Source organism: Oncorhynchus clarkii, chromosome 19 (assembly GCF_045791955.1).
Source record: "Oncorhynchus clarkii lewisi isolate Uvic-CL-2024 chromosome 19, UVic_Ocla_1.0, whole genome shotgun sequence".
NCBI classification, from domain to species: domain Eukaryota; kingdom Metazoa; phylum Chordata; class Actinopteri; order Salmoniformes; family Salmonidae; genus Oncorhynchus; species Oncorhynchus clarkii.
Window position 1 is genome coordinate 63,724,421 of NC_092165.1, and position 6,731 is coordinate 63,731,151.

Genomic DNA, 6,731 nt, shown 5'->3' on the forward strand with positions numbered 1-6,731 from the left:
TAGATCTGGATGGTCTCTCATAATATAATAGAGACATTAGATCTAGCTGGTCTGTCATAATATAATAGAGACATAAAGACAGTAGATCTAGCTCGTCTGTCATATTATAATAGAGACAGTAGATCTAGCTGGTCCTTCATAATATAATAGAGACAGTAGAACTAGCTGGTCCTTCATAATATAATAGAGACAGTAGATCTAGCTGGTCTGTCATATTATAATAGAGACAGTAGATCTAGCAGGTCTGTCATTATATAATGGAGACAGTAGATCTAGCTGGTCTTTCATAATATAATAGAGACAGTTAAAATCTAGCTGTTCTGTCATAATATAATAGGGGCATTAGAGCTAGCTGGTCTGTCATAATATAATAGAGACAGTAGATCTAGCTGGTCTGTCATAATATAATAGAGACAGTCGATGTAGCTGGTCTGTAATATTATAATAGAGAGAGTAGATCTAGCTGGTCCGTCATAATATAATAGAGACAGTAGATCTAGCTGGTCTGTAATATTGTAATAGAGACAGTAGATCTAAATGGTCCGTCATACTATAATAGAGACATTAGATCTAGCTGGTCTCTCGTAATATAATAGAGACATTAGATCTAGCTGGTCTGTCATAATATAATAGAGACAGTAGATCTAGCTGGTCTGTCATAATATAATAGAGACAGTAGATCTAGCCTGTCCGTCATAATATAATAGAGACAGTAGATCTAGCTGGTCTGTAATATTATAATAGAGACAGTAGATCTAAATGGTCTGTCATATTATAATAGAGACAGTAGATCTGAAAGGTCTCTCATAATATAATAGAGACGTTAGATCTAGCTGGTCTCTTATAATATAATAGAGACAGTAGATCTAGCTGGTCCGTCATAATATAATAGAGACAGTAGATCTAGCTGGTCTGTAATATTATAATAGAGACAGTAGATCTAAATGGTCTGTCATATTATAATAGAGACAGTAGATGTGGCTGGTCTCTCATAATATAATAGAGACAGTAGATCTGGCTGGTCTCTCATAATATAATAGAGACATTAGATCTAGCTGGTCTGTCATAATATAATAGAGACAGTAGATCTAGCTGGTCCGTCATAATATAATAGAGACAGTAGATCTAGCTGGTCTGTAATATTATAATAGAGACAGTAGATCTAGCTGGTCTGTTATATTATAATAGAGACAGTAGATCTAAATGGTCTGTCATATTATAATAGAGACAGTAGATCTGGCTGGTCTCTCATAATATAATAGAGACAGTAGATCTGTCTGGTCTCTCATAATATAATAGAGACATTATATGTAGCTGGTCTCTCATAATATAATATAGACATTAGATCTAGCTGGTCTGACATAATTTAACAGAGACAGTAGATCTAGCTGGTCTGTTATAACATGATAGAGACAGTTGATGTAGCTGGTCTGTCACAATATAATAGAGACAGTAGATTTAGCTTGTCTGTCATTATATAATAGAGGCAGTAGATCTAGCTGGTCTGTCATAATATAATAGAGACAGTAGATCTAGCTGGTCTGTCATAATATAATAGGGACATTAGATCTAGCTGGTCTGTCATAATATAATAGAGACAGTAGATCTAGCTGCTCTGTCAAAATATAATAGAGACAGTAGATCTAGATGGTCTGTCAAAATATAATAGAGACAGTATATCTAGCTGGTCTGTCATAATATAACAGAGACAGTAGATCTATCTGGTCCGTCATAATATAATATAGACAGTAGATCTAGCTGGTCTGTCATAACGTAATAGAGACAGTAGATCTAGCTGGTCTGTCATAACATAATAGAGACAGTAGATCTGGCTGGTCTCTCATAACGTAAAAGAGACAGTAGATCCGGCTGGTCTCTCATAACGTAATAGAGACAGTAGATCTGGCTGGTCTCTCATAACGTAATAGAGGCAATAGATCTAGCTGGTCTGTCATAATATAATAGAGACAGTAGATCTAGCTGGTCTCTCATAACGTAATAGAGACAGTAGATCTAACTGGTCTCTCATAACGTAATAGAGACAGTAGATCTAGCTGGTCTGTCATAGTATAATAGAGACAGTAGATCTAGCTGGTCTCTCATAACGTAATAGAGACAGTAGATCTGGCTTGTCTCTCATAACGTAATAGAGACAGTAGATCTGGCTGGTCTCTCATAACGTAATAGAGACATTAGATCTAGCTGGTCTGTCATAACGTAATAGAGACAGTAGATCTAACTGGTCTGTCATAATATAATAGAGACAGTATATCTAGCTGGTCTCTCATAACGTAATAGAGACAGTAGATCTGGCTGGTCTCTCATAACATAATAGAGACAGTAGATCTGGCTGGTCTGTCATAACATAATAGAGACAGTAGATCTGGCTGGTCTCTCATAACATAATAGAGACAGTAGATCTGGCTGGTCTCTCATAATATAATAGAGACAGTAGATCTGGCTGGTCTTTCATAACATAATAGAGACAGTAGATCTGGCTTGTCTGTCATAATATAATAGAGACAGTAGATCTAGCTGGTCCGTCATAATATAATAGAGACAGTAGATCTGGCTGGTCTCTCATAACGTAATAGAGACAGTAGATCTAGCTGGTCTGTCATAATATAATAGAGACAGTAGATCTGGCTGGTCTCTCATAATATAATAGAGACAGTAGATCTAGCTGGTCTGCCATAATATAATAGAGACAGTAGATCTGGCTGGTCTCTCATAATATAATAGAGACAGTAGATCTAGCTGGTCTGTCATAATATAATAGAGACAGTAGATCTGGCTGGTCTCTCATAATATAATAGAGACAGTAGATCTAGCTGGTCTGTCATAATATAATAGAGACAGTAGATCTAGCTGGTCTGTCATAATATAATAGAGACAGTAGATCTAGCTGGTCTGTCATAATATGATAGAGACAATAGATCTGGCTGGTCTCTCATAATATAATAGAGACAGTAGATCTAGCTGGACTGCCATAATATAATAGAGACAGTAGATCTGGCTGGTCTGTCATAATATAATAGATACAGTAGATCTGGCTGGTCTTTCATAATATAATAGAGACAGTAGATCTAGCTGGTCTGTCATAGTATAATAGAGACAGTAGATCTAGCTGGTCTGTCATAATATAATAGAGACAGTAGATCTAGCAGGTCTGTCATAATATAATAGAGACAGTAGATCTAGCTGGTCTGCCATAATATAATAGAGACAGTAGATCTGGCTGGTCTGTCATAATATAATAGATACAGTAGATTTACCTGGTCTGTCATAATATAATAGAGACAGTAGATCTGGCTGGTCTCTCATAACGTAATAGAGACAGTAGATCTAGCTGGTCTGTCATAACGTAATAGAGACAGTAGATCTGGCTGGTCTCTCATATTGTAATAGAGACAGTAGATCTAGCTGGTCTCTCATAACGTAATAGAGACAGTAGATCTAGCTGGTCTCTCATAACGTAATAGAGACAGTAGATCTGGCTGGTCTCTCATAACGTAATAGAGACAGTAGATCTAGCTGGTCTGTCATAATATAATAGAGGCAGTAGATCTAGCTGGTCTGTCATAATATAATAGAGACAGTAGATCTAGCTGGTCTGTCATAATATAATAGAGACAGTAGATCTAGCTGGTCTGTCATAATATAATAGAGACAGTAGATCTAAATGGTCTGTCATATTATAGTAGAGACAGTAGATCTGGCTGGTCTCTCATAATATAATAGAGACATTATATGTAGCTGGTCTCTCATAATATAATATAGACATTAGATCTAGCTGGTCTGACATAATTTAACAGAGACAGTAGATCTAGCTGGTCTGTTATAACATGATAGAGACAGTTGATGTAGCTGGTCTGTCACAATATAATAGAGACAGTAGATTTAGCTTGTCTGTCATTATATAATAGAGGCAGTAGATCTAGCTGGTCTGTCATAATATAATAGAGACAGTAGATCTAGCTGGTCTGTCATAATATAATAGGGCCATTAGATCTAGCTGGTCTGTCATAATATAATAGAGACAGTAGATCTAGCTGCTCTGTCAAAATATAATAGAGACAGTAGATCTAGATGGTCTGTCATAATATAACAGAGACAGTAGATCTATCTGGTCCGTCATAATATAATATAGACAGTAGATCTAGCTGGTCTGTCATAACGTAATAGAGACAGTAGATCTAGCTGGTCTGTCATAACATAATAGAGACAGTAGATCTGGCTGGTCTCTCATAACGTAAAAGAGACAGTAGATCCGGCTGGTCTCTCATAACGTAATAGAGACAGTAGATCTGGCTGGTCTCTCATAACGTAATAGAGACAATAGATCTAGCTGGTCTGTCATAATATAATAGAGACAGTAGATCTAGCTGGTCTCTCATAACGTAATAGAGACAGTAGATCTAACTGGTCTCTCATAACGTAATAGAGACAGTAGATCTAGCTGGTCTGTCATAGTATAATAGAGACAGTAGATCTAGCTGGTCTCTCATAACGTAATAGAGACAGTAGATCTGGCTTGTCTCTCATAACGTAATAGAGACAGTAGATCTGGCTGGTCTCTCATAACGTAATAGAGACAGTAGATCTAGCTGGTCTGTCATAACGTAATAGAGACAGTAGATCTAACTGGTCTGTCATAATATAATAGAGACAGTATATCTAGCTGGTCTCTCATAACGTAATAGAGACAGTAGATCTGGCTGGTCTCTCATAACATAATAGAGACAGTAGATCTGGCTGGTCTGTCATAACATAATAGAGACAGTAGATCTGGCTGGTCTCTCATAACATAATAGAGACAGTAGATCTGGCTGGTCTCTCATAATATAATAGAGACAGTAGATCTGGCTGGTCTTTCATAACATAATAGAGACAGTAGATCTGGCTTGTCTGTCATAATATAATAGAGACAGTAGATCTAGCTGGTCCGTCATAATATAATAGAGACAGTAGATCTGGCTGGTCTCTCATAACGTAATAGAGACAGTAGATCTAGCTGGTCTGTCATAATATAATAGAGACAGTAGATCTGGCTGGTCTCTCATAATATAATAGAGACAGTAGATCTAGCTGGTCTGCCATAATATAATAGAGACAGTAGATCTGGCTGGTCTCTCATAATATAATAGAGACAGTAGATCTAGCTGGTCTGTCATAATATAATAGAGACAGTAGATCTGGCTGGTCTCTCATAATATAATAGAGACAGTAGATCTAGCTGGTCTGTCACAATATAATAGAGACAGTAGATTTAGCTGGTCTGTCATTATATAATAGAGGCAGTAGATCTAGCTGGTCTCTCATAATATAATAGAGACAGTAGATCTAGCTGGTCTGTCATAATATAATAGGGACATTATATCTAGCTGGTCTGTCATAATATAACAGAGATATTAGATCTACCTGGTCTGTCATAAGATAATAGAGACAGTAGATCTAGCTGGTCTGTCATTATATAATAGAGACAGTAGATCTAGCTGGTCTGTCATAATATAATAGAGACAGTAAATCTAGCTGGTCTGTCATAATATAATAGAGACAGTAGATCTAGCTGGTCTGTCATATTATAATAGGGACAGTAGATCTAGCTGGTCTGTCATAATATAATAGAGACAGTAGATCTGGATGGTCTCTCATAATATAATAGAGACATTAGATCTAGCTGGTCTGTCATAATATAATAGAGACATAAAGACAGTAGATCTAGCTCGTCTGTCATATTATAATAGAGACAGTAGATCTAGCTGGTCCTTCATAATATAATAGAGACAGTAGATCTAGCTGGTCCTTCATAATATAATAGAGACAGTAGATCTAGCTGGTCTGTCATATTATAATAGAGACAGTAGATCTAGCAGGTCTGTCATTATATAATGGAGACAGTAGATCTAGCTGGTCTTTCATAATATAATAGAGACAGTTAAAATCTAGCTGTTCTGTCATAATATAATAGGGGCATTAGAGCTAGCTGGTCTGTCATAATATAATAGAGACAGTAGATCTAGCTGGTCTGTCATAATATAATAGAGACAGTCGATGTAGCTGGTCTGTAATATTATAATAGAGAGAGTAGATCTAGCTGGTCCGTCATAATATAATAGAGACAGTAGATCTAGCTGGTCTGTAATATTGTAATAGAGACAGTAGATCTAAATGGTCCGTCATACTATAATAGAGACATTAGATCTAGCTGGTCTCTCGTAATATAATAGAGACATTAGATCTAGCTGGTCTGTCATAATATAATAGAGACAGTAGATCTAGCTGGTCTGTCATAATATAATAGAGACAGTAGATCTAGCCTGTCCGTCATAATATAATAGAGACAGTAGATCTAGCTGGTCTGTAATATTATAATAGAGACAGTAGATCTAAATGGTCTGTCATATTATAATAGAGACAGTAGATCTGAAAGGTCTCTCATAATATAATAGAGACGTTAGATCTAGCTGGTCTCTTATAATATAATAGAGACAGTAGATCTAGCTGGTCCGTCATAATATAATAGAGACAGTAGATCTAGCTGGTCTGTAATATTATAATAGAGACAGTAGATCTAAATGGTCTGTCATATTATAATAGAGACAGTAGATGTGGCTGGTCTCTCATAATATAATAGAGACAGTAGATCTGGCTGGTCTCTCATAATATAATAGAGACATTAGATCTAGCTGGTCTGTCATAATATAATAGAGACAGTAGATCTAGCTGGT